Here is a 14,439-nt window from a genome sequence, read left to right on the forward strand (position 1 = left end):
GCTACATACGGATTCTACCGATTTTCCCAGGTAGAAACAGAGTCATTATTAATGCCCAGCTTTTTCATATACAAACAATTGCTGATATCTGTGTCATCTATTTTTAAAACTTCCCCATTTTCTCCACTTCTATGCATCTTTTCTACTACTGCCCTACCTCAGTTTTGGACAACTACAATGGTCTTCCATCAAGTCTTCCCATATCCATTATTGCCTCTTTTCAATTAATTTGCCACATTGCATCCAGGCTCTTTTTTAAAAGTAGACTTAATTTGTTGGAGCAGTTTTAGGTTCACAGTGAAGTTGACAGGAAGGACGGCCTCCCCCATTAGCAACATCCCACACCAGGTGGTACATTGTTACAGTCCATGAGCCTACACTAACACATTATTATCACCCAAAGTTTATAGTTTACGTTAGGCTTGATTCTTGATGTTGCACATTCTATGGGTTTGGACAAACATATAATAACATGTATCCACCATTAAAGAGTCATACAGAATAGTTTCACTTTGCTAAAAATTCCCCTGTGTTCTTCTTGTTCATCCGTTCCTACCCACAGTCCCTGGAGACCACTGATCTTTTTTCTCTATATATAATTTTTCCTTTTCCTGAACGTCATATAGTTGGAATCACACAATATGTAGTCTTCTCAGATTGGCTTCTTTTACTTAGTAATATGCATTTAAGATTCTTCCAAGTCTTTTCATGGTTGGATAGCTTATTTCTCTTTATCACTGAATAATATTCCATTGTCTGCATATACCACAGTTTATTTACTCATTCACCTCCTGAGGAACTACTTGATTGCCTTCAAGTGTTGGCAATTATGAATAAAGATGCTAGAACCTTATTGTGAAAGTTTTTGTTTGGACTTAATTTTTATTTTTATTTATTTATTTTTTTTGAGACAGAGTCTCACTCTGTGGCCCAGGCTAGAGTGCAGTGGCGCAGTCTCAGCTCACTGCAACCTCCACCTCCTGGGTTCAAGCAGTTCTCTGCCTCAGCCTCCCAAGTAGCTGGGATTACAGGCACCCGCCACCACACCCGGCTAATTTTTTGTATTTTTTAGTAGAGATGGGGTTTCACCATCTTGGCCAGGCTGGTGTTGAACTCCTGACCTCGTGATCCACCTGCCTTGGCCTCCCAAAGTGCTGGGATTACAGGCGTGAGCCACCGCGCCTGGCCTGGACTTAATTTTTCAACCCATTTGGGTTTATATCAAAGAGTATGATCACTGGATTGTATAGGAAAATCATGCTTTTGTTTGTTTGTTTGTTTTTGTTTTTTTTGTAAGAAACTGCCAAACTGTCTTCCAAAGTGGCTGTACCATTATGCATTCCCACCAACAATGGATGAGAACTTCTGTTGCTCTACATCCTCATCAGCATTTTGTGTTGTCAGTGTTTTGGATTTGAGCAGTTCTTATAGGTGTGTAGTGGTAATTCACTGTTGCTCTAATTTGCGTTTCACTAATGTCATATAATGTGGAACAACTTCTCATATGGTTATTTGCCACATGTATATCTTCTTTGATGAGATGTCTGTTCAAGTTTTTTTTGCCCATTTTTAAATCAGGCTGTTAGTTTTCTTATTGTTTTTAGAGTTCTTTGTGTATTTTGGATAACAGTCTTTTATCAGATAATTCTTTTACAAATGTTTTCTCCTAGTCTATGGCTTGTCTCCTCATTCTCCTGACAGTGTCTTTTGCAAAGCAGAGGTTGTTTACTTCATTAAAGTCAAGACTATATTTATTCTATGGCATACATCTTTGGTGTTCTATCGAAACATCATTGCCATACCCAAAGTCATCTAGATTTTCTCCTATGTTATCTTCTAGGAGTTTCATAGTTTTGAATTTTACATTTGGCACTTTGATTTCTTTTGAGTTAATTTTGTGAAGGATATGAGTCTGTGTCCCTAGACTTTGTTTTTTGTATGTGCGTTCCAGAATCACTTGTTGAAAAGACTATATTTTGTCCATTGTCTTGTCTTTGTTCCTTCGTCAAAGATAAGTTGATATTTCTGCGTGTCTGTTTCTGGGCTGTCTATGCTATTCCTTGGATCTATTTGTCTATTTTTCCACTAACACCACATTGTCTTGATTACTGTAGCTTTTAGTCAGGTAGTGTCAGGTTTTCAACTTTGTTCTTCTCCTTCAGTATTGCATTAGCTATTCTATTCTTTTACCTCTCTCCTTGTTTGCTTTAGAACAACTTTGTGGATATCCAAAAAATAATTTGCTAGGATTTTGTTTGTGATTTTGTTGAACCTGTTTATCAAGTTGGGAAAAACTGACATCTTGAAAATATTGAGTCTTCCTCTTCATGAACATGGACTATTTCTTTATTTAGTTCTTTGATTTCTTTCATCAGAGTTTTGTAGTTTATATAGATCTTGCACATACTTTGTTAGATTTATAACAATATTTTATTTTAGAGGGAGTGATAATGTAAATGATATTGTGATTTTAATTTCAAATTCCACTTGTTTGTTGCTGGTATAAAGAAAATTAACTTTTTTATGTTAATTTTGTATTCTACAATCTTGCTATAATGGCTTATTAGTTCCAGGAATTTTTTTTTATTCTTTTGGATGTTCTGTGCAGACAGTTATGACATCAGCAAGGAGAGACAGTTTTATTTCTTTTTCTCAATCGGCATACCTCTTATTTCCTTTTCTTTTGTCATTACATTAACTAGGACTTCTGCTATGATATTGAAAAGAAGTGATGAGAGGGGACATCCTTATGTTGTTTCTGATCTTAGAAGGAAAGCTTCTAATTTCTCACCATTACGTATGATGTTAGCTGTAGACTTTTTGTAGATGTTCTTTATCATGTTGAGAAAGCTTCCCTCTGTGAACCCTGAATATCCGAGACAAATATTTAATTTAGAAAGTTTATTTTGCCAAGGTTGAGGATGTGCATCTGCGACACAGCCTCAGGAGGTCCTGACGACATGTGCTCAAGGTGGTCAGAGCACATTTTGGTTTTATACATTTTAGGGAGACATCACACATCAATCAACATATGTATAATAAACATTGGTTCAGTCCAGAAAGGCGGGACAACTCAAAGCAAAGGCAGGACAACTGGAAGCAGGGAGAGGCTTCCAGGTCATAGGTAGATAAGAGAAAAATGGTTGCATTCTTTTCAGTTTCTGATTACCTTCTCCAAAGATGGCAATAAGATACACATTTATCTCAGTGAGCAGAGGAGTGACTGAATAGAATGGGAGGCAGGTTTGCCCTAAGCAGTTCCTATCCTGACTTTTCCCTTTAGCTTAGTGATTTGGGGCCCCAAGATTTATTTTCCTTTCATGGTTCTATTCACAAATTTCTGAGAGATTTTATCATGAATAGGCGTTGGAGTTTGTCCAGGGTTTTTTTTCTGCAGCTATTCATATGATCATGTAATTTTTCTTCTTTAGCTTGTTGATATGATAGATTGAATTGATTTTTGAATGTTAAACCAGTCTTGCATAACTGAGATAAATCTGACATGGTCGTAATGTATAATTCTTCTAATGTATTGCTGGATTTAATTTGCTAGTATTTTGTTGAAGATTTTTGCCTCTACGTTCATGATAAATATTGGCCTGTAGTTTTCTTTTCTTGTAATGTCTTTGTTTGGTTTTAGTATTAGAGCAATGCTGGCCTCATAGAAAGAGTTATGAAATATTTCCTCTGCTTCTGTCTTCTGGAAGACATTATAGAGAACTGGTATTATTTCTTCTCTAAATGTTTGATAGAATTCACCAGTAAATTATTCTGGGCCTGGTGCTTGTTTTTTGGGGTTATTAATTACTGATTTAATTTCTTTACTAACTACAGGCTTATTGAGATTGTCTATTCAGTCTTATTTTAAAAAGCACAATCCTGTCTTGTCACTGCTCTGCCTAACATATTATAATGATTCCCCATTGCTTTTAGGATAAAGTCCATATCTTTATGACGAATAGTAGCCTGCGTGATCACCCCCTTCATTCCTCTACAGCCCTGTCTCACTTTGCTTTTTAGATCACAACTACATTGAACTTTTTTTAGTTCCTTGAAGGTTTAACCTTCATGGTGTTTAATATCTGGTCTTTCATCTGTCCATAACACCCTTGTCCCAGATTCCTTTACCTAGGTAATAAAAATGCACTGACTCATCTTTCAGACCTTTCCTGTAGTTTCTCATGGCATGTGGTGTGTCCCTTCATATTAATAGTACCTACCTAAATGGAATTAATTTTTTATTGTTTTTATGTGTTTACTGCTCATCTTCCTTACTACACTATAAATTCAATGAAGGCTCTGTTTATCTTGTTCACTCTTTTATCTCCCTACCCGAGCAATGACCATCACACATTAGTCATGCAGCAAATATTTGTTGAAAGAATAATTCTCACACTGGGGAAAGTACTTACGTTATCTTCCTTTTATGTATGAGAGAACAGAGGCATAGGGAGAGCATGTGAAGAATTTATTTATGTTGTCCCTAAAGTAGATGGGTAGTCTTGAAAGCCAAGTCCATGACTCTGTTCCACACGTTATCAAAAACTGGACTAGAGCAAGGCCCTTAATTGGGACTCCGTGTAGACTCAAGATATATGTGGCCCTCTGGAGATCTTTGAAGATTTTGAGGTTTTTTTTTAATAAATTATTCCAGATAGTGAATTTTGAGAAAATGAAGGGTTTATAAATGTGATTAACTTCTTAAAATGTCCTGGTACAGAAACAATTTTAAGAACCACCTTCAAAGACAACCACTTTCAACATCTTAAAATGTCATCATTTGTTTTTCAACCTGTGGGGGAAAAAAACTGTCAGTACTATGTGTGGCATAGAGGAAAAACTCAAACTTCCCAAGAAATATCATATAATGGTTTTGACTTTTTGAGAAGAGTAGTGCTAAAATTATTAATTTTGTCTTAAATTAATCATAAGTGCTGCTATAAAAGGGGTGGGTTTTCTTCTGAAAATTTTTAGTAATGGTACAAATTAACTGATATTAACCAGCTATTTAAACTACATAAAGAACTTCAAGAGAACTCTCCTAGGTTTTTTAAAAAATCAGTTTTTCACTACCCAAAATTAAGCCAGGCTTAGTATTTGTTAGAGAGAACTTTTTTATACATTTTATATAGCGAGAGGTCAACAGAGCTATGTCTTCTCAGCAGTCTAAATGCATACATGTTTTAAGCAGTAGTAACGAGCAGTAAAGTAATGGCATTAGAATGTTTGGACCCTGCTCTTTTTGTATAAGCTTCAGCAAAAGCCTACTTAAAAGTGGGAAAGTTTAATGATTATAGTCTTTAGAACACACTCAGAAACAAATCTAAGAATCAGGGAGTGTCTTGTTGGAAAATGCATTCTGGGTCCTGGGCAAACTGAAGTCAAAGACACCTGAAAGCAGACTCTAAGTTCTCCTCCCAGATAAGGGTGTGACTTTGTGAATGGTTAAATTGGGTCAAGAACCATTAGAGCCTGATACACATTAACATACCCTCAAAAGGAAATGCATATATTGGGAGCGTTGGCCACTTAGGATGTAAATATAAACAGTAGGTATAAAAGTTCTGCTGTGTAACAACAGTTTGGTGATTTCCTTAGCTCTGGAAGATGCTTATGTGTACTGAGATGTTCCCTGAAATTTGTCCCATTAGGACAGTCATACTGAGACATGCTGCGTTAGGTCCTGACTGTGTGGCCTCCATTTTCAAAAGTTCTTCAAACTTTGCTAAGTAAACTTGACATTGTATCATTGTATGTATATATGTATGTGTGTGTGTGTGTGTGTGTGTATATATATATATATATATATATATATATATATATATATATATGTATGTTATCTCTTTCCACTTACATGTAATACATCTAAAACCCTGCAGAAGTCTAAGTTCAAAATGGGACACCCCCTCACCTTTCCATCACTCCTGGCTGTTGCTCAAAAAGTACAAAACTGGAGATAGATTTCCAAATTGTAAGTGGAATATTCCAAAGCTGGTTGCACCATCACATATCTTCCCTGGGGTCTCCTGGAATTATTACAATGGGGGCAAAGTAATTTCTAGTGATAGACACTTTCTCTAAGTCCCATTTTGAGGCTCTATTTCTATCTCAATCAAGAGGCCTTGTCTCTAATACACTGAATGTTCAGGAGACAGCAAACTATTTATAACATAGGTTACTCTTAACATATTTGTCAACGCTTTCTAGGGGTTGAAGTTCTGCAGTTGAGGGTTTCCTCCTGGTACAGATTATTGTCTATAACTATGTGTATCATAGTTAACAACCCAGAATATTTAATGAATGAAGAATGCTATTAGAAAGGCCACAATATGGGGCGTTGATGGTTTTGCAAATTCTAATGCTTGGAAGTTACCTAGAGGAATCAGTTGTAGGGTGGAACATGCCAGGGCAGGGCCACAGCAAAATGCTGCTGAGAGGCAGGAACCAGAGAGCACAGACACCTGAAAATAGTAAAGCTCTATCTCTATGCATGACTGGTGAAACAAACACGTTTGCAAAATGGATTCCAGCTGTAATACTACAAATAAAATAGACATTAAATATTTAATTTTTATAGCGTTAAGTGCTCAGTTGAAAGCAGCACGAGGATTTTTTAAAAAAGAAGCCAGGTGTCTCAACAATTTATAATTAATTATTTTTAAAAGACCACAAATCACTAAGTGTTTTCATCCATATTTTTTGGTAGACTAATTATTATTGGCTTTCTAAAGTGAGCTGTTGACTATCGGATCAACCTTCCTGTTAGGTTTTTCCTCTTAAACAGTATTGTAGAATAGACATTTTGTTAAACAGAAAAATGAGGCCATGTACAAAAATCTGGGTTTCTAGTGGATTCAAAACATAGTGGTAGCATGTTTAAAAATATCCTTGAGTTATCCAAGAGTGTACATTTTAGTTTGTTATGCTTCTCTAGTGTTACTGATATTTTTCCTACATTTTATAAAATAAAACTGGAAAAAAATCTTCTAAAATGTAAGCGACCAAGGCAGGCACACATTAATAGTTGATATTAGTATGTGGTGAATGAGACATCTAAAACATACTGTTTTTAAAAACTGGATTATGTTTCAGTGATTGAAAAAAGAATTCTCTAACACATGTTACATCCTTTGCAATATATGTAGAGGCATTAATCAGATGGGAATTTTTGTCCTCTTATACAACGTAAGTTTGATTTTATCTTTCATGTTCAGCAAGGCATAACAGCATAACTTCCAGGGATATCAAAAAGGAGAGGACTCTTTATTGATTTGTTAATGGAGGTACATCAGTGTACAGCCTCCTTGTTTTCACATTTAATCTCTGTTTAAACTCGTTTTGGAGCATTCTTCATCTTGATGTCAAGGGCACCAAATGAAAGGGAAGTTCAGAGCAAGGGGACTGCTATATTCTGTCTCGTATACTTCAAATAGCACAGCCCATTGTCACAATTTGTCAAGCCTTTTCCTGCTTTGTCTCCTTGGTGATCCAGCTCAAGCCTCACTGTGTCTGAAGACTCTTAGTGGAAACTGTCATTCCACTTCTGTTACTGTGGTTACCCTAAAAATTTCAAATTAAATAGTTTAATTCCAAACTTGAAAAATTGTTGAAAATAAGAATAATACAAATGACACCCAAATACCTATACACAGATTCCCCTATTATTTATTCACCCATTTGCTTTGTCATTTGCTCTTTTCTCTCTCTTCCCCATCACTCCCTCATCTATCCATCTTTCTATGTGTAGTACAAACACATGCATAATTATTTTCTGGAAGAACTTGAGAGAAAATTGCATATATTATGATTCTTTACTCCAAAACATTCCAGTGATTAAGGATCTTCACTTACATAGCCACAATACAATTATCAGCCTCATAAATTTATATTGATATGATGTTTTGATCTAATCTTCCATCCAGATTTCAGTTCGTGAGTTCACCTGATAAAGTATGTTATAGCATAATTGTTCCCTCCAACACAGAATTCAGTTTAGAGTGAGACATTGCTTTTAGCTGTGAGGATTCATTAGCCTCCTTTAAATCAGAAACCTTTCCTTTCATGACATTGACATTTTTGACAAATATACTCTCAATCCCACCTTTTTACTAATAGAACATTAAGCAGTTGGCTTTTATGATATTTCTTTATAACTAGATTGAGACTATTCATTCTTGGCCAGAATGGTACACAGATGATGGGTCCTTCTCAGGATATCACAGATAACGGCTCATAGTGTCAACTGCCCTTCATCGGTGCCATTGGTTGGTCAAGGTGTGGCCTGGTTTCTCTGCTATATAATTGCAGTTTGGTTTTCTCTATTACCACTGGTATAGTTTGCAGAAAGACACTTTAAGACTATATAGCTATCTACCTCCCCATCACAATTACTCCCTAGATTTTGCATCCATTAATGGTCCTGACATAACCCAATCTTTACTGTAATTGTTGCAAAGTCGAACTGTAGCACTCCCTCCACAATCACCCATCAATTGTAGCATTGTACTGTAAGCAATAACCCATCCTTATATATTTATTATTGACATGGAGTCCTAAAGTTTATAATTCAATGCTACCTATGCCATCAAAGAAAAGGAATTTGAGAATATAACTATTCTTGATTATATTTTTTCATCATCAAATGTTCTAAATCTTCAGCATTCATTTCAACCAACTGCCCCTCCTCTCTCTCTCAGAGGATTAACTTGCTTCCAAATCAAGAAAATTGGGAACATTAGCTGTGAATGACAACTTCCCTTCTCACCTTGCGCATAAAAATGTATTTATGTCTATACCTATTTACGCCTGAATTATACACTTATTTACACCTTGACTTCATCACATTTGTCAAGTCAGACATAAAGTAGCCTTCCTCAAGATTAAAGTCAATTGCTTTATCTATGTTAGTTTCTCCCCTCTTTTCTCTTTATCTTATTGGACCCCTGGCATGTAGAATTTTGTCCATTTTATCTTTGTTTCATGAAATACTTTCTGCATTGGTCCACACACAGCCTCTTTTTGCCTTTCTATCTTTGTATCTCCCTATTTCTATGCATTATTTATTTTAAAGTTATGAGCTCCTATGGACCCACCACCACAGGAATGTCAGTTAGTCTCCTTCCAGTCTTGGTTTGTGTTCTTGGGCATTGATCTGGAGTGGGAGCCAGCAAGATGTGTTGTTCTGCCTCCTAGTAGGAGCCATGGTTGGGGTCTGTTCCCCTAAGCTCTTGATTACTACCTCCTCCTTGCTCTTCTACCAGTTACCTCTTTCCTCCTTTATATCATCAACCTCTCCCTCTCAAGTGGCTCTTTCTCCTTAACTTGCAAGTGTGTTCAAGTTTCTCTCATCTGAAAAAAAAAAAAAAATCTCTAGTTTTTCCTTGAAGCAAAAACTGTCTCTGTCTTTTTGTTTGCAGCCATCATCGATGAAATGTAATCGACAGATCTTCAACACAGTGAAATCTGACTCCTCTTCCTAAGGGAGCCCTATGAAATCATTCTGACAAATCTCACCATAGCTTCATACTTGTACATCTAAAGAACACATTTTAGTCTGTTTCCCTGGAACTTGTTGTTGTCTTTAATATTACCAAACACCAGTTTTTTCTCTGAGAACCCACTTTACTTGGCCTCCTGACACTCCTCCTTGGCTTTTCCTTTTGTAGGTCAGCTGATTTATTCCCTAGACCATTTCTCCTGTTTGCCTCTGAAGAGTTTTGAGGATTATGTCCCAGAGCTACCGTTCTGCTCTCACTGCCTGGTTTTCTTGCACCATCTATCTATTTCTGTATTCTTGGATTTACTAACTTTATGTATAACGATAAAATCCAAATCCTTGCCTCCAAAGTTTGATGTCTCCTGTGAGCATTAGTCTAAGATAAACAGCTACACTTGTATATATCAGAGAAAACTGAAACTCAGCAAGTCATAAACTGCAATTGCATCTTTCTTCCACTTTTTCCCCTCAAAGAAAAATACCCTAGACAAAATATTTCTTTTTCTCAATTTTATATCTCTTGATTCACCCCTTTACCCAATTAAGTAATCTAGAAGGTATTGCAACCTAGTGCTGTTCAACATATTTTTTGTGAAGATGAACATATTCTATGTCTGTACCGTTTAACGTAGTAGCCTCTAACCACATGTGGCTTTTGAGCACCTGAAGTGTGGATTTTGTGGCTGAAGAACTGAATATCTTGTACATTGTTGCTGGTGGGAATGTAAATTGGCACAACCACTGTGGAGAACAGTTTGGTGGTTCCCCAAAAAACTAAAAATTGAGCTACCACATAATCCAGCAATCCCCCTACTGGGTATATATCCAAGAGAAAGGAAATCAGTATATCATAGAGATATCTGCACTTCTATGCTTGTTACAGCACTGTTTACAATAGCTAAGATTTGGAAGAAACCTAAGTGTCCATCAACAGATGAAGGGATAAAGTAAATTTCATTTAAAATTTAAATGAACTGAAAATTCGTTAAAAATTTAAACTGTGGCTGAGGAGCTCAAATTTTAAAATTTCATTTAAATTAATTTAAATTTAAATTACCACATATGGCTAATGGCTGCTATATTGTACAGTGCTGTTCTAGACCATCATGACCCAAAATATGTACATTTTATTTAATGTTGATAGGCATTCTGACACAAAAATACACATCTTTATGGAACACAGAAAAGACGGAAGGAAGGTATTTTGTGGTTAATAAGATTGGATAAAGCTGGATTAAAAAAATGAATGCTATTTGTCTTTACAGAAAGAAGAGATCACTCCAGATCCTCTGAGGTTTTATTTTTATTTTTATTTATTTATTTTTTTTTTATTTTATTTTTTTTTTTGAGGTAGAGTCTCACTCTGTCTCCCAGGCTGGAGTGCAGTGGTGCAATCTCGGCTCACTGTAACCTCCACCTCCCAGGTTCAAGCGATTCTCCTGCCCCAGCCTCCTGAGTAGCTGGGATTACAGGCATGTGCCACCATGCCCAACTAAGTTTTGTATATATATATATTTTTTTAGTAGAGACAGGGTTTCCCATGTTGGTCAGGCTGGTCTCGAACTCCTGGCCTCGATCCACCTGACGGCCTCCCGCCTCCCAAAGTGCTGGGATTACAGGCATGAGCCACCATGCCTGGCCTTTCCTCTGAGCTTTTATAGTGCTATGTGAAACACTGAGCTCAAGGAAGAGAAGATAGTAAAGACAGCATTTACCATGTCTCACTGGAGAATCCCTTTTCTCAGAATATCTGTAAATGCATTTGAGGGACTGCAGACAAAGCTGAAAAAGAATCCTGAAGTCCTTTCTTTTCTTCACCATTCACATATCCAGTCACTAAGTCTTACCATCTCGCCTCCTGAATACTTTTTTCATCCATTCTTCTTCTCATTCCTTACTATTTATATGAATTTTCTAGGGATGCCATAAGAAAGTACCACAGACCGGGTGGCTTATACAACAGAAATTTATTTTCTCACAATTTTGGAGGCTAGAAGTATTTTTAATGGTAAAGATGCAATTCCTTTTGCACTGGCCTATTATCTACTTAGTGTTTAGATGGTATCAGTGAAATACTATCAAAAGTGATATAATCTACATACATTTTAGCTACCGTGCACCAAATCTCTTTTCAACTTTCATATGTGATGGATGTTTTCTTCTGAGTTATTTTACCGACCACCTGTACAGTTAGAAGCAACTTCAACTTGGTCCATAGATTAATTACTTTTTTCATTAAGGAATGCTAATTGCACCAATATATGGTATATTCACATATCTTTTTTAGTTCAGAGAACATCCATGAAGCACTTGTTATGTTCTTAGCACTTAGCATCCCAAAATGAGTAAGACATGATTCCTGTCCTCTAGCAGCTGAAGTCTATAAGTGGATGCAGATATGTGAGAAAATAAATTACAGTTTAGTCTGAAGAATGTAGATAATGGATATTTCAGTAACTTATCTGGTAAATCAGATGGTTTAAAGAAAAATTTGACATACCCAATTATAAGCCTTTTTACCTCTCTTTTTCTTTTTTAAAATTGTCTTTAGAAATTTAGAAATTCTTCCCATGTTATTAGCCATTTACTTATTCTTCCATAAGCCACTGGGGAAAAAAAGCACCAAAGAATTCTGTCCTTTTGCTCTAATCTCCTGTATAAAATTCAGAGATGGACACTTACATCCAGGAACAAGCCTGCTGCTCACATTTCAACATGGATGCTTTCTGTTAGATTATGTGTTTTCTCTGGCATCTCAGCTTTGCCCTGGTTTTCTCTCTATTCCAGCCTGCCACTGCCCAAACATGAAATAGCTGCACAAATACATTTTTATTAAATGTACTTTATTGGGTACCATCTAACTTTTTAAATTTCTTAAGCCCACCACCACCTACTGTTCTTTTATATCTTTTCTTTCATCATCTGCACTTTTTCCAGTGAGAATCACCTCTCTTGCTCATTGATTTTTATCATTTATATTCCAACTCCAGCTGGAAATCTTTTCCTTCTTTTTGTAAATACTCTACATTAAAAAGCATATCTGATACTAGAAATATTAACTTTATCCTTCATTGTAATTGGCATTACTTCTTCCACTATGTGATTATTTTAACATTTTCTGACATCTCTGAAAAAGCAGAGGTGTCATTATTTCTCATGTAGTTTTTAATCTTACAGGAATGTTCTTGTCTTTACTATGTTGCTGCCATATTTTCCTTCTTCTGAGAAAGTAAGCCCACTATTGAACAGTTTGACCACTTTTTGTTTTACAATCTTTATTGGTTTTTGTATCTAAATATCTGGCCTACTGACTCACTCCTCACTTTGTGTGTGTTTTTTTTTTCTTCCTCTTAAGGTTTTTAGGCTGTGGGTTTAAATAAGAATATGCTGAAACCTCCAACTGTTCAACTTCTTGACACAAGATTATTCACCTGTATCCTCTTCAATACACAATGCACTGCCACATATTCCAATAATTTTTATCTTTCGAGTGCCCAATTTCTGGTGTGGTAAACAAAAAATACACACATATTTGGGGAACTTTTCCTCTGCTGACTGGTATGAAAGCTCAGATCAGTGGATTTATCAATATTGTTTTTTCTACTGCTTGAGAATAAATTTTGTTGCTTATTTTCTGTCAAAAATATGCTTGCGTATTTGCAATGTTTACAATATAGATTCCTGTTTTGTTTTGTCTTTCACTCTCTTATGTATTTTCTTAGTGTGCTCTAACTCCCTCTTCTCTTTCCACTAGTGACTTTTCTAATCTCAGACTTCTGTCGGATCCCTACAGTAGTAAAGCACAGCTTCTTCTGGGAGGACAGATCCTGTTCTCTTGTAATTTCTCTGAACTCCTTCTCTATCATATTTGATTTATTTTTATCTGCACACCGCAGGCAAAAACCGACTCTTCTAAAGTCATTTTTACTATATGCTATTCCTGTGTATTCTCCCTGATGAATTCTAGGTGGATTGGATTTAGCTTTAAATGCTTCGTATTTTCCTTACTTCTTTCTATCTCCTCATCAACTAAACAAGAAAACATCCTATTTCTCTTTCTTGAGGTTTTTTCATGCTGTTTTCTCATAGGGCTCCAGTAGATTTGTGTGAATTTCTTAGCTCAGATTCAGTATCACAGTAGAGGTAAAAGCCTAGAATTTGACAAGAGACAGAACAAAACTTAAGACTCATATTCACAGCTACTTTGAGTAGCTGTATGCTCCTGGGAAAGCCACATGACCTCTCTAAGACTCAGTTTTCTCACCTGGATAATGAGGGATTTTTTTAAAACTCAGAGGGTTTTTTTTTTAAGGACTTTTGAAATAATATGTAGCAAAATGCTTAGCATAATTCTTTGCATACAGTAAGCGCTAAATAAATATTAGTGATATAATTTCACCTACTTATCTTCCTTTTATCCTCACCTTTCAGGATGTCTCTGCTCTGCTCAGTAACACTGTGACTTGTATTGTTAAGCATTTGTGATTTTTAAAATAAGAATTTCCATTTTATTGAAAGTGATGTCCCTTTAGTTTTCACCCAGAAATGATTTCTTGAGCCATGTCTAAGGTAGGTTTTTGACTGTCTTGTGATCTTTCATTCTTCTTTCATCTTAAGTAAAGTTGGCCTAGTATGTGGTAAAGCCATACTTCTAGTGCTGTTGTTCTATTTTAAACTTCTCGTAACATGACCAAACATCACACCTACATGTTGACTTTACTGGGACTGCTCATTTCATTTGTCATGATGAAGTCTATATGGGGTCACAGTATTCCCTACACCACCTCAATTCTGAGTCTATTGAACAGAGTTTTTAATGTTGCCTTATCCTTGAAATCAACACAAATATCTTCTTCTTGTTCTTGTTTCCTTCTGGCAGAGTCTAAAGTTCATTTAGAAAATGTGTGTCTTAGTAAACAGCAGAACCTCTAACAAAACCTTTC

Source organism: Gorilla gorilla, chromosome 17, assembly GCF_029281585.2.
Source record: "Gorilla gorilla gorilla isolate KB3781 chromosome 17, NHGRI_mGorGor1-v2.1_pri, whole genome shotgun sequence".
NCBI classification, from domain to species: domain Eukaryota; kingdom Metazoa; phylum Chordata; class Mammalia; order Primates; family Hominidae; genus Gorilla; species Gorilla gorilla.